The 16,634-nt window shown below is 38.8% G+C and overlaps 1 protein-coding gene across 4 annotated transcripts in view; it reads right to left on the reverse strand.

Annotated features, from left to right (window-relative positions):
* GHR (growth hormone receptor) overlaps positions 1-16,634 on the reverse strand; it is a 131,249-nt gene that overhangs the window by 96,668 nt on the left and 17,947 nt on the right. Inside the window, exon 3 of one of the 4 annotated variants that reach the window (XM_074855959.1) lies at positions 2,184-2,377. The exons of the other annotated variants lie outside the window; for them this stretch is intronic. The gene's annotated coding sequence lies outside the window, so the exon portion shown is untranslated. The remainder of the gene's footprint in view (positions 1-2,183; positions 2,378-16,634) is intronic. 4 annotated transcript variants of the gene reach the window in all.

Here is a 16,634-nt window from a genome sequence, read left to right on the forward strand (position 1 = left end):
AAGGTAATTATGGGCTACATCAATCTCTGAGATCTCTGAGCAGTACAGATAAAAGATGCTAGGGAGCTGCCTAACAGCTTCTTCAGACAGGCAGCCTAACAGCTTCTCCAGACAGGCAACCATCCCAATGCAGCCACGATGTCGCCAGCTAAAGAATTAATCTCAGACTTTTCTCCTCTGCTTTCTTTTATTTTTGAGGAAGGAAGAAAGGATTGGATTAATGCTGAAACAATCTGAAGATTTCTCTCAAGAACTAAGTGGATGCACATTTTCTTCTTATCTACTCTAACTCCTTCAGCTTCCTTCTCCTGCTCTCTGTCCTACTATTCCTCTCTTCCTCTCCTTCAGGCTTTTTTCTGACCTTCCACTATCTTCTGCCTCCCCTTGCCAATTGCAAACATGCTCAGTATTTCTCATCTTACAAAATCTTCTGCCCTCTCAGCACAGAACTATCATGAGTCTTTCCACAGTTTCCACCTCAAACTCATCGAACACAGTGCTTTCACTCACTGAAGGTCTCATTCTCCACTTAGGGTCTCTGATTCTGAAGGACAGATCTTTTACACCTCAACAAAGTTTCTCAAGATCTGTTTTTGGACAAAACTTAGAATCTGGATTCCATACTCAGTCTCCTTCGCTCACTCTTCTGCGTACACTCCCAAAATCTTGTTTTCTGCTTCCATGGAGCTTCTCACTTCTCCACTCACAGTGCTCTCTCCTTCCCCCTTATCTTTTGGAAATCTCACCCAGAAACACCAGCTTCACTGATATGTAAAATTCTCTGGCTCCTCCTACCTCTTACACCAAACAGATTTTTCTTGTCACACTGAAAAATACAGTTTGGGATAAGTTGAAAATAACTAAATTCAAATTTAATTTCACAGAACTCAGATGTAAAAATGTCTGCAAGAAGTTTTTTTTCTTCCCCCTGAACTTAGTACCCACTTTAACGTTACATAAAAAAAGGCAGTATTTTGTTTAAAGACATTTTTTTATACTTAAAATTTGACCTAAATTTAATTTTAAAAGGTTAAAGGACACCTAAAAGAGAAAGATAACATTTAAAGGCCAAAGAAAATTTAGATTAATCACACACCTCCTTTTTTAGATGTTTCAAGCAATTCAGATTTTTATTTTTTAAAGAAAATTGTTGCCAGAAAATAAATTATTTGAACAGCTCTTGAAGCTACACAAAGCACAAAGTCTTCAAGTTAGAGTTCATAAGCCACTAATCACATTTTTAGGACAAGTTTTCATACAGCTGAAGCACATATGTAATTTTTTTTCTATAACCATGTCAACACAAAAGAATGCAAAGGCAAATTTGGTTGGCATCATATTAGAGACACTATCAATTTGAAAAGTCTCTATTTGAAATAAAGAGTTCTTTATTGAAAGTTACTTTGTTACTTTTATTTGATGCCAAAATAACAGTAAGTCAGGGCAATCAGAAGGAATTTCACCACCACCACTGCTTATACTTTGGATTAATCACAAACAGCTAATGCTTTTAAATGATGTTAGCCTTCTCCACTCTAAGAACAAAATCACACTGGCTTCTGATTAATCAAAACATATCAGTTACTGTACTGTTTACAACTGAGTTATAACTTTTGGAAGCTACTTCTAAATATGCATTTATGAATATAACATTGCAATTGCCTTGTTTTCATAATTTGTATTTAAGAATGACTGCTGTATTTTTTCTTCTGAGATGAACATGCCATGTACTTAGGCAGATGTGAATTTCTGTTGAGTATCATTTTAATATGGATTTTCTTTTTAAAAATCTTTAATCTTATTTCTTTTAAGAAAAGAAGAGCGAGTACAGCACAAAGAGTCAGTGAAGTGTGGTAGGCAGAAACAAGAGAGTAGGAATCCAACAACATTTTATGTTATTTGTGACAGATGTAGACACTGTCATCTCAGAAATCCCAACTCTCATACATACACATCATGTCCATACAATGTGCTCAAGGAGTACAAATGCCACAGGAATAATCACAGCAGAGTTAGGCATTAGTAACGTCTTGTAACTGGCAAGAGACACTAACCCAAGTACCATGTGCTTCAGTCACAGGAATAGTGATTCTGACGTTACTCATGTAAGCTTCCCTTATTTTTTAGATAGGGAAAATGATGTAGCAGGGCTTATATTTTGAGCCAGCAATTCAGGTACTTACCAACTAAATTCTTCCTTTTTCTTAGCTCAAGAATTAATTATCTTCTGGTGCCACTTTGTTAAACACCCCAGGAAGAAATGAGCCCAAGAAGCAGTGTGAAGCCCTCAAAGTCAACGTACAGCAAGTGCAGAGTATCTACAACAGGAACAGAGCTTCCAAGGAAGAGCCTGCATCTTAGTCAACATGGATAACGTCTGAAGATGTAAAATTAAAAGTTTGAAAATGGAAGTTATTAAGACTTCACTTTTAAATTAACACTTATTTCCCTCTACACATTGCTTGAAGTCTTTAGAGCATGACATTCTCCCCTCGTGATTCTCTGAAGTGTTTATACAGGTTGCTCTAGGATCCTGTTCTATGTACCAATGACGGTACATATGTGTACTTACACAAGTGCAGAGAATACATTAGTTGAGGTATGCTGGAGTTGGATTCTACTTTTTAAAGGTAAAAAGGAGAAACATCTCTCATACAGCAAAGAGCAGCACATATAAAATGCTCTTCTTGTTTCCAGTGCTGACTAGCTAATTATGCATATGTGTAACGTATGCAGAGTTCCTAACATGGAAAACCACCAGTGCTCCCTTATGCAGCAGTTATATGGAGAGGTGGGCTCAGTTCTTAGCTACAAATCTGTGCAGTAGGAAGCACTACGATCCCAAAGACACTGTAATATTCAGGCATGTTTCGTCTTCCCACTCTTATTCCCCGGGAGAGCTGAGAGTGATGGTCTGTAAAGCACCACCACAGTCTATTAGACAGATGGCTGCATGTTGTTCTCTCTTAGACCACTGGACAGAAAATGGGGGATTTGTAATGAAAAGCTGAAAGCTCTCTTTCCCACAATCCCTTCGCATGATTTACAACTATCCTGATAATTTAAAGCTGGCAACCACAGACTGGACTGTTTGACACTATTGTTTTAGTAGCACAATCAAATTACCCATTTTGGGCTTTTACAATTAACTTGTTACATGCATATGTTAACAGTTGCTAAACTGTAACATTACCAAATGGAGAAATTCAGCAGGGAATAGCAACAGAAACAGTATTCTGAATTTAACTCTTAATCTGAGTCCCTCTGAGAAGTCCTTTATCATAATACATATTTAATGCAAAAATATAATTTCAGAAACTTTTATGGCAATCCGTTCTTTCTCATTCCAGTCCTAGAAGAGAAATTAAGGAAGGAAGGTCTTTAAAAATAAATATATAAAATTCCTGAACACTAAGATAATTGCATGAATGTTGAAGTAATCTAATCCCTCAGGCCCTTAAAACTTTAATTAATACTCTAAGCTACAAAGACACCTATTTCCAAAGCTAACACCAGCCAGATACCTTCTTCTTTCCCAAGTTAGGATCGTGAATTATGTATGGCAAGACCCCTTTGTAAGCATGTGTGATGAATCAGCCAGAACTGTAAAAGGTCATATTCTTTTCTAACACTTATCTTACATTCACTTCTGTAGAGAGATTTGTCAGCAACATTAATAAGTTAATTCTACATGATTGACATGCAGCTGTGAAGCATACAGAACATCATGATAAACATCACTTCACTCCTATGCACCGTGGTATTACACACAGCAAGAGGGATGCAGAAGAAAGCTTTCTTTATATATCCCCTTGAGGAAAAAAAGATTAACCATATCAAGTGCGCAGCCTAGCCATATTTACTCTAAAATAATGATAAAGAAAAAAGCAGGGTCACCTGGCACTTTTACTAAGGAATTTGGATGTTTAATGAACCACAGATTTAAGAATTGAAGAAAGTTGATGGTTCAGAGAAATCAGATCCTTTCCTATCTAAGCGAGGAGAACCCTAAAATGGCATCACAACACTGGCAGACATCAGCCGTGTTTACACACTGTCCTGCACAGAGGTGGGTGAAAAGTGAGCTGAATGTTGTATGTAGATCCTCCCTCACTACTCAAATCCTGCCTTCACAAGCAGGTTTGTCTTACTGTGGTTCTGAGACACCAACTCCTCAGAGGTATATTTGCTATTTGTTTACCATGGGCTTAAGGTTTCATCCAGCCATCCTTGTGGCTTGTCCTCGTTATTCCCAAATTACATCTGCCTAAAGCATTAAGGGGACAGCCCAGACCACCAATCCTTATGCAACTGCAGTTGCAGAAATGTGTCTTGTAATAAAATAAAGATTTTGCAAACAGTATCACTATTAGCTACCACTTAAATGCAGCAGCAACTGTATTTCTTGAAAAATTGCCTTCCAATTAAACTAACTATGAGCACTCAAGAGCAGTTATCTCACTGCCATGAGAAGCTACCAATATGCAGGTGTGCAGTACCAGCCTCTTCAAACACCTCCCTGGTGCTAATGGCTGTGTGAGCAGGGGTCTGCTTTACTATGAAAATCAAATAGGTACTTGAAACCACCACTATCACAAACACAGTGCTCATTTAAAGAGTACTGCTATTTTTCAAAGCATTGACAGATACTGAATTTGGCTTTAACTGTATGAGAAGCCTGAAAGAGTTGTGTTTACACTAGAGAGAAAATGTGCTGTGACCAGATCCTTACTCAGTTGAAATAATAATTGAGGAATACATCATCATACAAACCTAGCTGGCTTTGTTACAACAGTCTTCAAGTGAAGAATGAAGAATTCAAGTAAAATTCCCTTACTCTTTCTGAAGTTTAAAGTTATAAATGCTTAAGTAGCTTACATGAATGTCAAGTTTAAATAAACCAAGTCAATATGGGAAAAGAAGAACAATACTTCCACCATCCAGAAAAAGATCTAATGATGAAGATAAGCTTTGCCTTTTCTTAGCAAAAGATGAACAAACCCCTTGCACTTCTGCTTCAGGGAAGAAACATGGTCACTTGGCATGGGGGCACATGACTCTTCTTTCTCTTACTGTAAATGAGTTTAACTGCTTGTAAAATCTGCTATAACCATAGAAGTACAAGTTCTAACTTAAAAGCTGTCAGAATTGGCATGTAATAAAATACATTTAAAACAGTCTGATAAATTACAGAATAAAACCGTTCTATATTAAAAAAATAAAAAATACAGACTAACATTTTAGCATGGTTACTGACAATATTTATCTTATTATCAAGAGTGATGACCATCTTATCAGAAATACATTTCAAAACCAAAATGGTCCTTTGCCTGCAGCAGTATAACACACTGGCTATTCACCTGAGCACACATCAGTTCATCTACTGACTGACTCTGCCATGGTCTCTCGTGTTACACTGAACCACTGTTCCCTCACCTGCACCTCACTCTTCTCCTGTGTCTAGTCTGTCCTATCTGTCCTGACTCTGCCGAGGCTTGCAGACACTGAACGTGTGGTGCTTAACACACTGCAGCCATAAAAAACACATCAAAAGATTAAGAGGAAGACCCCTGGGTTATGTTTCTCTAGTCCTTGCTTTGAAGGAAGCCAGACTGTATTGACAGTATTTGCCAGTCAGAGGGACGTGGGGGTGTTGATTGACAGCCGGCTGAACATGAGCCAGCAGTGTGCCCAGGTGGCCAAGAAGGCCAATGGCATCCTGGCTTGTATCAGAAATAGCGTGGCCAGCAGGGACAGGGAAGTGATCTTACCCCTGTACTCGGCACTGCTGAGGCCGCACCTCGATTCCTGTGTTCAGTTTTGAGCCCCTCACTGCAAAAAGGACATTGAATTACTCGAGCGTGTCCAGAGAAGGGCAACAAAGCTGGTGAAGGGTCTGGAGCACATGTCGTACGAGGAGCGGCTGAGGGAACTGGGGTTGTTTAGTGTGGAGAAGAGGAGGCTGAGGGGAGACCTCATCGCCCTCTACAACTACCTGAAAGGAGGTTGCAGAGAGCTGGGGATGAGTCTCTTTAACCAAGTAATGAGCGATAAGACAAGAGGTAATGGCCTCAAGTTGTGCCAGGGAAGGTTTAGACTGGATATTAGGAAGCATTTCTTTACAGAACGGGTTGTTAGGCATTGGAATGGGCTGCCCAGGGAGGTGGTGGAGTCCCCATCCCTGGAGGTGTTTAAGAGTCGGGCTGACATAGCGCTGAGTGACATGGTGTATTTGGGAACAGTCAGTGTTAGGTCAATGGTTGGACTAGCTGATCTTCAAGGTCTTTTCCAACCTAAATGATTCTGTGACATAATTCCAGACTCAAAAAACCCACCAAAAAAACCAAAACCAAAATGTCAACAATCTGCATGGCCATGAAAAACATCCCTAGATATATGGCACTATTAATCCAAACCCTTCTGCACAGGCATAGCATCTTCTAGGACTTGTCAGCAAAGGCATAGACAGAAAATTACCTACTGGAAGCAAATTAGATAATATGAATGAATGCAATTATTACATTATGTTTCTGCATTAAAAGATACTTAAGCAGTCTTATCACTGCACTGAACTTTCAGTGAGGTTGAAATAATCTATTATCCCATTGTTGAAAGAATTGACCACTGTCCCCTTATTTAGAAAGTGGTATTTGTTCTCCAGTTATGAAAAAAGTTGGAAGGCTGAAGCTGTCAGCCACAGTGGCTTAAGATAAAGCGGAGGTCTGAATTTCCATTAGTTTAAGATGAAGAGGATCAGGCCATAAAGTGTGCGAATGGAGTTGGTCTTTTGTTCTTCTGTATCTGTCATATATTTATTTTATTCCAACTGAGAATATCAGGGATCCACGATCTCCTTACACAGTTCTTAAGTAAAAATAAGAGTATATAATATTAAAGAGGAGAAGGTCTCACAGTTTTATGCATTATACAACTTAGGTGCAGCACAAAAGCCTGACAAATAAGTTTTTAGGCTTCTGGAGACAAAGGTTTCATGCCCACAGAATTATCAGTCGTTTTCTAGAGTAACACTTGCAATTCTTGGTCTTGTTATTTCTAGCACATGTCCTGAGGAACCTCCTGGTGTGTATTCTTTGCTGAAATCATGATTTTCAGGTATTTCAAAAGCATATGAAAAGCATTCCACAAAGATGCAAATTATTATCCTTTGGTTTATATCAGCCACAATTATTTTCAGGTGTACTCTTTTCCCTCAAAAACTCCTAGTATTTCAATACTATATTAATACAAAACAGTGTCTTTTATTTAGATACCCCTCTCCATCTAGGCCATCCTGCTCTGAAAGCTAATTACTTGCCAGTTGCCAGCTTTACAAAGGAAACACTACTTAAAGAAAACTGCAAACTAATTTGCAATTCAACAGAGCTAAACAAAGACAAAACCCCCCTTTCCATTTACACATTGTTCTTTAAGTGTGGGTCTTCAGTATGAATACACTCAAAGCTTTCACATCTTATATTTACCTTGTGTGCAACTTGAACTTGCTTACTGAGAGGCAGAGATCTATCACCATCTATAGACACTGGGCTTGTGGTCACCAAAGAGCTGCATGATTTTATTACTGCTCCTTCCTCCAAAGTGCTTAGGAGCAAAATTCAGCAGTTGCACCACCTGCACCAGGGCACAGCGATCTCTCTCCAGACTGTGCTGGGAGACAGGGACTGGAAGCCCCAGACAGTATGTGGAGATACCCCTTGCATCAGGTTCCAGAGCAGGCATCAAGAGCATATCAGCTTTGACAGCAAGTGGTCTAAACACAGCGTATATGGATATGAATCCCTGTAAGGTTTCTGCACAATTTTCCAGGGATTTTTGATAGGTCTGCTCTAAAAACTCAATTTCAGCTATTTTCTCACAGCAAACTCATGCTGCGGAACACAGCTCACACTTAATGCAGCCATGATGTTTTAAGGAGCATCCTGTTAAGTTCTTCATATGTCAAAGGTTTTTTTCATATAAATGCTAGGTATGTATGTTCTAGTAGTAGTAGTAGTAGTAACTGATACATATGGATCAAAGCAATTATAGACCCAAAAGCTCACGTACTGAAATCCTGGACCATTAAAGCCAAGTGTGGAAATTTTTAGTTTGGATGCTATTTTATTTTTAATGTAAGTTGGATCACCATGAATCTTCTGAGGAAGCTGCTATGTATTTGCAAGCTTTTGAATCCAATTATGGTCTATAACTCTAGATGTAAGTACTGCCCAGTGACACAGTGCTGGTAATCAAAAGCTGAAGTGATGCAAACACTAGGTATTCCTATTTGAACATGTTACTGCATCATGTGCCAAAACTACAGCACAGCACCAAAGCGTGCGCACAATTCAAAGAGTCTTGTTGTTAAATATGAGGTTCAGGGAAAGCAGACCTCGCTAAGTCTGAATTGTAACATATAGAGATTAATTATGTTACTGACAGAGATTTACTAGTGGTTTGATACTACCAGAAACCAATTATACAATATAATAAGCAAAAGAAAAGAAAAATAAAAACCTTAGGTGATGTCTCTATTGGAAAGTCATTAAAAACAGCAATTTTGTGTGATTATGAAATTGTTGCATAACATCTTACTTATAAAACTGCAGGTAAGTTTCTAGGTTGCTATAAAAAGGGAACTTCTTGGATCATAATCGCATTCTTTACAAGTCCTACATAAATGAAAATAATTTGTAAAAGCACACTGAACTATGTCTCAGCATTATAGAAAAATATGGTTTGAGTGCAAGATACTGGAGATTGCTGTACCAGGAATCTAGGCAGGATTTTATAAACTTGGAATTTTTAACTTGATCAAGAGGAAGAGTGTAGATAGGATCAAGGAATTGCAAAAACAGGGTGAAAATTAGGTGAAATTCAGTATTAGGTGAAAATGCCTAGACAATCACAACATATTGTAACAGAAGCCAACTCCTTCTTCTCTAATAGCTCACTCATTAGTCTAACCCTAATATTAAGTATGTGAGCAAGACACATCAAGCAGCCACCCAGATGCTTCTGCAGTACACCTTATGTAACACTGTTAGCTGTGGCTCACCTCCAGGTTTAGGAAAGAGCAAAAAATTTTAGAAGCCAAATTATACATGAATGGAGGGGAAAGAAAAAAATTCTTTCTTGCAGGGGATCAGTGAATTCACTGAACACTGCATTAAATAAATTCAACATAGACATGTGCAGTATATACAAAAAGCTAATTTTCTTTTGGTGCCTTCTTACAGATACCAGGAAATCAAGAACTCTCAAGTTCAACTACTTGCTGTCAAGATGTCACTGGAAATCTATACATTTTCCTATTTAATCTGCTTAACTTCAAAATTTTTAAAAGGAAAGGCCATGGTAGTCCATCTGATTTTTTAAATTTAGCAATAAAAAATTTAGTAGGGACAACTGGATCCAGGTTTCACGTGGAGAAAGTTCTTATAGTAAACCTTTGAAAAAACAGTAAAAGAAATTTAAATAAGAGGGAGGCCACACACAGAATTAATATTAGGCAAGTATACTCCAGTTAACTAGTTCCCAAATATAAACCCCCATTTCTTCAGTGTACTCTCTTACAGTACTGACTGGGCAACATCACAGTACAAATTGGAACCACCACCCCCACACATCTCCACTCCAGGTCCCTGCCCCATAGATTAAACCACAACTGATGATTCAGAAAAGATTTAGAGGAAAAATGATCCTCAGTATTACATGGTGTGCGTTGTTGAGTGGACTTATCCATACAGAAATCCACATCAGAGCTGCAGCAAGAAAGCCCCCATCACACAGCATATCAGTAGCAGCAAGAGTTTTCCCTGTTTCTCCAGGCTTTCTCACTGTTACTACAAGGACTGAGCCAGGCACCCTAAAAAGTCACAAAATGTAGCAGAACATTTGCTTTGTAAAAGAAATTGAAAGTAAAATGCCATTCTCTGCTATTCAAACTGGATCTCCACAAAGTCAAGACTTTCATCCCGCTCAAAATCCTTGGCCAATCTGGCCTTAGCATCCATCCAGACATTCCTTGCTCCATCACTGCGACTCATGATGATTGCTGCTTTTCATTCCATGTCAGAGGCCTGTCCAGGTCTTGACCACTAGCTTGCTGAAGCTATGCTGATCTCCATATGGAAAGGCAGAGGAGAAGCAAAAGGGCTAGTATCACATCTCCCCATCTGGGCTGGGTCTAAACTAAACAGTGCATAGGAATGCTCCCAGGCCCATTGTCCCTGGAAGAGCATTTATCCACTTCCCAGGAAGTCTGGTTATCTCTAGAGCTAAACTGTTACTGTGATCCCTGTTGGGCCCTGGGCTTGGGTCAAGTACTGCATTTAAAAACAATTCATAAGTATGAATTAAGAGCAAAACATTTTGATAGTAAAGAGGTGGGCCATTCTGCACCAGCTAGTCCCAGTGCCGAGAACAGTCCCAGGCATGTTTAAGGTACCAATACTTAGCTCTCAGGAAGCCATTTCCACACGCTGAGACACCAATCTCAGAGGGATGCTGCAGTGCTGTTTTTAAGGGCTGTGGTATGACAGCAGGAATGCTGCAGCTGTGCCTTCCCTCTCCCAGCCCTCACTCCCAATAACCCTGCGGCTCCCCAAAATACATCATCCAAGGATGCTCTCATGCAGAAAGGACAAAAGGATGAAAACCAAGAGCTAGTGTTCAGGAAAAGCACTTGTTGAAAATGTTCCTGGCATGGCAGGATGCATGACTGGACAATACTGCCTGGTGCTGCCTAACATCAGCACAATCCCATGGTGCTGTCAAGAGGGGATCCTAATGAAGTGATGGGGAATTGCAGTGTGGAAAAGACAAAATCATTTTTAACATCTTGAGAAAAATGCAAATTTCTCTACCAGTTTCGAATTCTGTGAATCACACCAGCTGTCAAGTCTTTTTCAGCAGAGGTGCAGTCTCATTAATAAACAGAAACTATTAACAAAGACCAAAACTGTGGAGGTCCGTAAGAGCTTGGTGGGAACAACAGACAACAGAATATGCAAAATGCAAAATTTTGAAAATGAAAACCATTACAGGTCTTTTAACAGTGTATAAAATCCTTAAGTTCAAAACTCTGTTTACCATACTATTGGACGTTCAAAAGAGTTACAAAATGTTTATAATTTTCTATTATATTATATATTTGAAATACTTTTCTGTAAAGGAGAGGATTTTTTTATTAATCACATTTCTCACCAAATATATTACAGACTAATATATTAGTCTGTAACAACAGCTGGGAAGGAAATGCTTAATAATGGTTATTATTGTACATAGCAATGGTAAAATAAAAGTGTGTTGTGTAATTTGTTCTGCTGGTTTTATGACTACACATGCCAGGACAAGACTTCTATATCATACTGATGTTTAATTTTTAATGGATCAGCTACAGGCTGAATTATTTTATTGCACTCCTTGTCCCTTGGAACATTTACAACTACAGCATCTCTCCATTGGTTGAATTAGTCACTTGTAAAGCACATGTTGAGCTATAAATCTTGAACCACCCTAATCCCGTGTCCATGTCAGATCCAGGATTGAAAGATTATTCCAACTAGCTGATAAACTTGTAACAAAAGGTTCAGAGTACAGTTGTCCTGCCAAAATAAAGCTGGGATTTGCAGAGTGAATAAGGACACAAACCAGCCTTCAAGGCAGCACAAACGACTGCTTCTTAAGTGGACACATAGTTACCCCAAGATATCCTGCTACACTGTATAGCTATTTTTCCATAATATATTTGTCTCCCTTGTTGATGTAGTGCTAGATAAATCTCTGCCATACATACTGAAAATTATACTAAAATGCAATCAGAAGCACAAAGCAAACAACACCCAGCAATACAGAGAGAATAACATTTATTAATTAAATCTTTACTAAGAATCAACAATTAATTCTTTTTCATGCATTCTTTTCGGGACTGCCATTTTTCAGGTAATTTGTAACAAATCTTACCTTTCACTAAGCATTCGTACAGTGTCTAGTGCAAGTCATACAAAATAACTACATCACTTCTGAAGTAAAAATACACAAAGTGAAAACAAAATCTGATTACTTTCCAACCATTAAATAATTTAGCACTAAGAATCCAACTACTGAAATGTACACAAAGGCAGACAGGGAACAGAAAAACATGAGGTGAATGTCACCACTGGATGATTTATGTCTAATGTTATCCATTCTCTGATAACGGCAATCAAATCAAACCTCTGACTCCTAAAAGAATACTAAAGGTAAGAAGGATCAAAGCACAACTCCCATCCCTTTTGTACACAGCAGCAGAGCTGGCTAAGGTCTGTACCATGGGACAAGGGTTCATGACTTGATGTCTGTACAGCACCACGCAAATATAAAGTACTAATGACTCTGAGAACAGCAGAGGGGAATGCCATCTCAGCCTTGCAACTAAACCCCATTTTCTTTACGGGTGAATAAACAATAATTAATTTATAAAGAACTGATGATAAAGAGAGTTAGGCAAATTCTGTGTGTCTATTTCTGGACAGCCTTTGTTCAATCTGGACAGAAAATTACATTTATTTAATAGTCATATAACCACAATTCCTGGGGCCATAATCACATGTAAAATCAAAACCACCAAATGCTTTACAAATAAAAAGTCAGACAAGGGTTTTGAGACTTTAATCTCACTCATTCCATCAAATAAAGAAAAAAAAAAATCAGAAAACTAAGGCCAAATTACTGTTGGGTTTGTTGTTTGTTGGTTTTTTTTTTTTTTTTTTTTTAAACTAAATTGGTTGCAGCAATCAATAAATAAGTTTCAAAGAACTCTTTTAGTAAAGGCCAGGCCTAGCCAGCAGGTATTACATTAACTGTCATTATCAATTAGAACTCTCCGGGAACAAACCTTATTTACAAAGCAAGAGTTCTGGGAATCCAGTCGTGTGTTAAAAGAACATCCGTATTTCTCCAGAGCGATATTAGCAAAGCTAAGTGCTGCTTCATTAAGTGCAGTGCATACATTTCTTAATGGACAGCAACTCTAATAGTCCGAGGGAGTTCATCTTCATCTCAGGTGGGACATACACATTCATACTAGAAATTTCAGAAATGAGACAAAATACTGTTTGTTCATTTTTCTTCTTTTTTTTTTTTTTTTTTCCTTAAAAAAGGCAGGGTATCGTAAATAAAGAATTAGTGTAAACTAGACAAACATCCTTCACAGTTACTAAACTTTGTCAGACTTTAGCATGTTTAAATGTAGCAAAGAAAGGAAGGTGGTTAAAAACTGCAAAATATTTCATCTTCTGAGACCTCTCTCACATCCACAATCCTATTTAGACAGGCATCAATCACAGTTTACAATGGAAATAGCCGAACACAGGAAAGAAAAGAGGACAAATATTTCTGATGAGTCATTTTTCTCTTTCTCAATAACTCCTTCCCCTCCCTTCTCTAAATGCCTCTTCCAGTAGATACACACATTAGAAACACATTTATTAAGTCAGCTGTACTCTCCAGAAGGTTGTCTTGTGATATTTTGATCATTACAAAGCATGCAAGTTACACAAACACAGAAATGTCACTGCATCACCATAGCTGCATTCAACTGAGACCCACAAAGGGGAGCCTATTAGCTACCAGTGCTGATGGTCTCCACAGTAAGAAACCAAACCTTTATTTTTGGTTAATCAGGACATGAAGGATTTGGGTTTGGGTGCAATTATATGAGACATAGGTGACAAGGAGATAAACAGCACCATTCCCTGGGAGAGGAGAAGGCTCTGGAATGCTGTTAGCATTTGCACCCAGACATGGAAAAAGCATGCAAATGAATATATCAGTCTCTAAGGAGGGAAACATCTTAAGTAATACAATTAAAAGGGCAAAAAACCCTCCACTGCAAAAAATTAAACATAATTGTCTCTCTTTTTACAGAGGCATTTATCACCAACCCGAAGGTGTCTATAAATTGCAAAGGGCAAAACTGTTTTCCAGCTCAGTGTCTGTATCTCTTATTGTTAGAAGGGGCATTAAGAGTTGGATGGTTTAACTGTTGCTTAAAGAAACAGTAGCAAAAACAGAGGGCAAGATGATTCCTTCACTTTTAAAAGCAGCTTAACTCTGAAATGCTCTGAAATTCCTGTAGTTTGGTAAGTTTTGGGAAACGTCCTATTAATTAGGAGCATGCTTTTTCTTCTGAAATAACAATTTAACTGAGAGAATTCCAGCAAGCAAACACAACAGCTGCTTATTTTAAAAGAAAACTAATTTTTTATATATAAACAAATATGACTCAGTCTTACACAGTAGTTTTATTACTAAGAACTTCCTGTCCCTTCCCTGCACTTGAAATGGGCTGTCCAACATTTCCATGCTAAAACATGCCTTGTTGCTCTCCCTCAGCACTGTCCCAACATGTGACAAGCCCATTTCAGAGAGATGCATGCCTTCTCATCCTGCACTGGTGCTTTTAACAGTGCCTGATGCTTAGAAATCTCACTGCAAGATTGGGACCTAAGTAGTGTCCACATAGAGAGAGCAATTAATATACAATGTGTATATCTGTAAATCAGTTTGCTCACAAGCTGAGAAGCAAGATGTAGAGAAAGACGGTGTTTCTACTCTCTTTAAGTAGCTGAGGCATTCATACACCAAAGGCAGTAAATGGGATTGTATTAAGAAGTTCCATGACTTGCCAAGTTTACCACAGACATTTAACATTCATGAGGTTGTCTTAAAACTGTGCTTAAAAATGAGCTTTCTTATTTCACAGAATCACAGATTAGTTTGGGTTGGAAGGGACCTTAAAAATCATCCAGTTCCACCCCCCCTGCCATGGGCAGGGACACCTTCCACTAGACCAGGTTGCTCAAAGCCCCGTCCAACCTGGCCTTGAACACTGCCAGGGAGGGGGCAGCCACAGCTTCTCTGGGCAACCTGTGCCAGTGTCTCACCACCCTCACTGTGAAGAATTTCTTCCTTATATCTAATCTAAATCTACCCTCTTTCAGTTTAAAGCCATTATCCCTTGTTCTATCACTACATGCCTTTGTAAAAACTCTCTCAACCTGTCCTTATAAGGAAGGTACTCCAGATCCCTGATCATCTTTGTGGCCTCCTCTGGACCCACTTGAGCAGGTCCATGTCCTTATGTTGGAGGCCCCGGAGCTGAACACAGTACTTTCTTCTTGTGTAGAAGGATTGAAAGGAGAAGCAGTCCAAAGGGAAAGTGGTGTTTAGTAGCACACAGCAGTGGGACAACTAATCACCCCTCTCACGTGTGCTGCTCCCATTAATGTGCTACAGAATTCCCGTTGCCTGTGAGACAGTGGCATTTTATCACATTCAGCTTGTGGTTTACCCCAAACACATCTTCCTCCTTTTTTTTTCTTTTTTTTTTTTTTTCTTTCCCCAAAACTGCTATCTAGTCTGTTACTCCTTACTTACATTGGTCAGTGGTAGAATATGACACTCTGACATTTAATTTTGTAATAATACAATGGGAAATCCCTATATGTAATATATAAAGAGGGCAAGGTAATCCTGTGTAGAATTCACATTTGTAAAATTCTTTAGACAACAAGGAAGGCTATAAACATTCATTTTAAGCAACAGAAAGGCATATTGCACCTCTTTAAAAATTAAATACTTTCAGGCATTTTATAGCACCATGTGTAAAATCAAATCTCTAGCAAGGTGCTAAATAGACATAGAGGTATATGGGGAGTAAAACAAACAGAATGAACCTTGCTATATGCACTCATCTCTTTTCAGCCACATCCCTCCCCTGGCCCCAAACCTTCTGAAAATGACATTATCAAGAAATAAGCAGGACCAACCAGAAAAGGGAGGCTATATCCCTGATTGGGCTTTTTTAAATATTACTGAACTTCACAATATTCAAGTGGACAGTGTTCTTTTTAAAAATCAACCCCTTGATTACAGTCAATTGGCTGTAGCAGCAGTTTATACTCAGCATCTCTCAAAAAGACATCAGGTTTCCCTTGATAAGCTTGAACATAAAGATTAATATTACTTTTGTGTATGCTCTTCCCTCCTGTCTGGTTTGCAAATTTTAATTAAATATAAATAGCATTAACTTTCTCCAGGTGATTCATTTAGCAGGTTAAAAAGTTCACTTGAATATACAGTACTCATCTAAGTAGCCCACGGTGCGGAGTAATTATCTCTGAGCTGTCACGGTGAAAACAGAATGCAAATTGATGAATGCTGTATACAGAAAAAATGTTATTCCTCAATACTGAACAGCCCCACCTTCAAAGTCTCTGTAAACCAGTCCTTATAATCCGGCACTGATTCTGTCTTTCCCATCTCCCCAAAACCAAGAAAATAACAATTAAAAGATAAAATAATTCAGCACCTGGATTGGGAGCCCAGCCAAGACAAAGAAGCATGCTGTTCAATGGGAGCTCATCTTTCAACACACGTGCAGCCAAGGTCAATTTAAAGGAAGAAGCTGTTATGTCCAAGAGAAGGAGATGGGCTGGAGGACAGGGGGGCCAACTGTGCCAAGGAGAGTGGGTGAAGGTCAGGAGATCACTACTGGCAAGCATTTCTTGCTGCAGCCCCTCCCAGCTACCACCCCTTCCCACTGCCCCTGCAGGCAAAATATCCCAGCTGAACCCGACACCCACATCCTA

This window comes from Strix uralensis, chromosome Z, assembly GCF_047716275.1.
Source record: "Strix uralensis isolate ZFMK-TIS-50842 chromosome Z, bStrUra1, whole genome shotgun sequence".
Lineage (NCBI taxonomy): Eukaryota > Metazoa > Chordata > Aves > Strigiformes > Strigidae > Strix > Strix uralensis.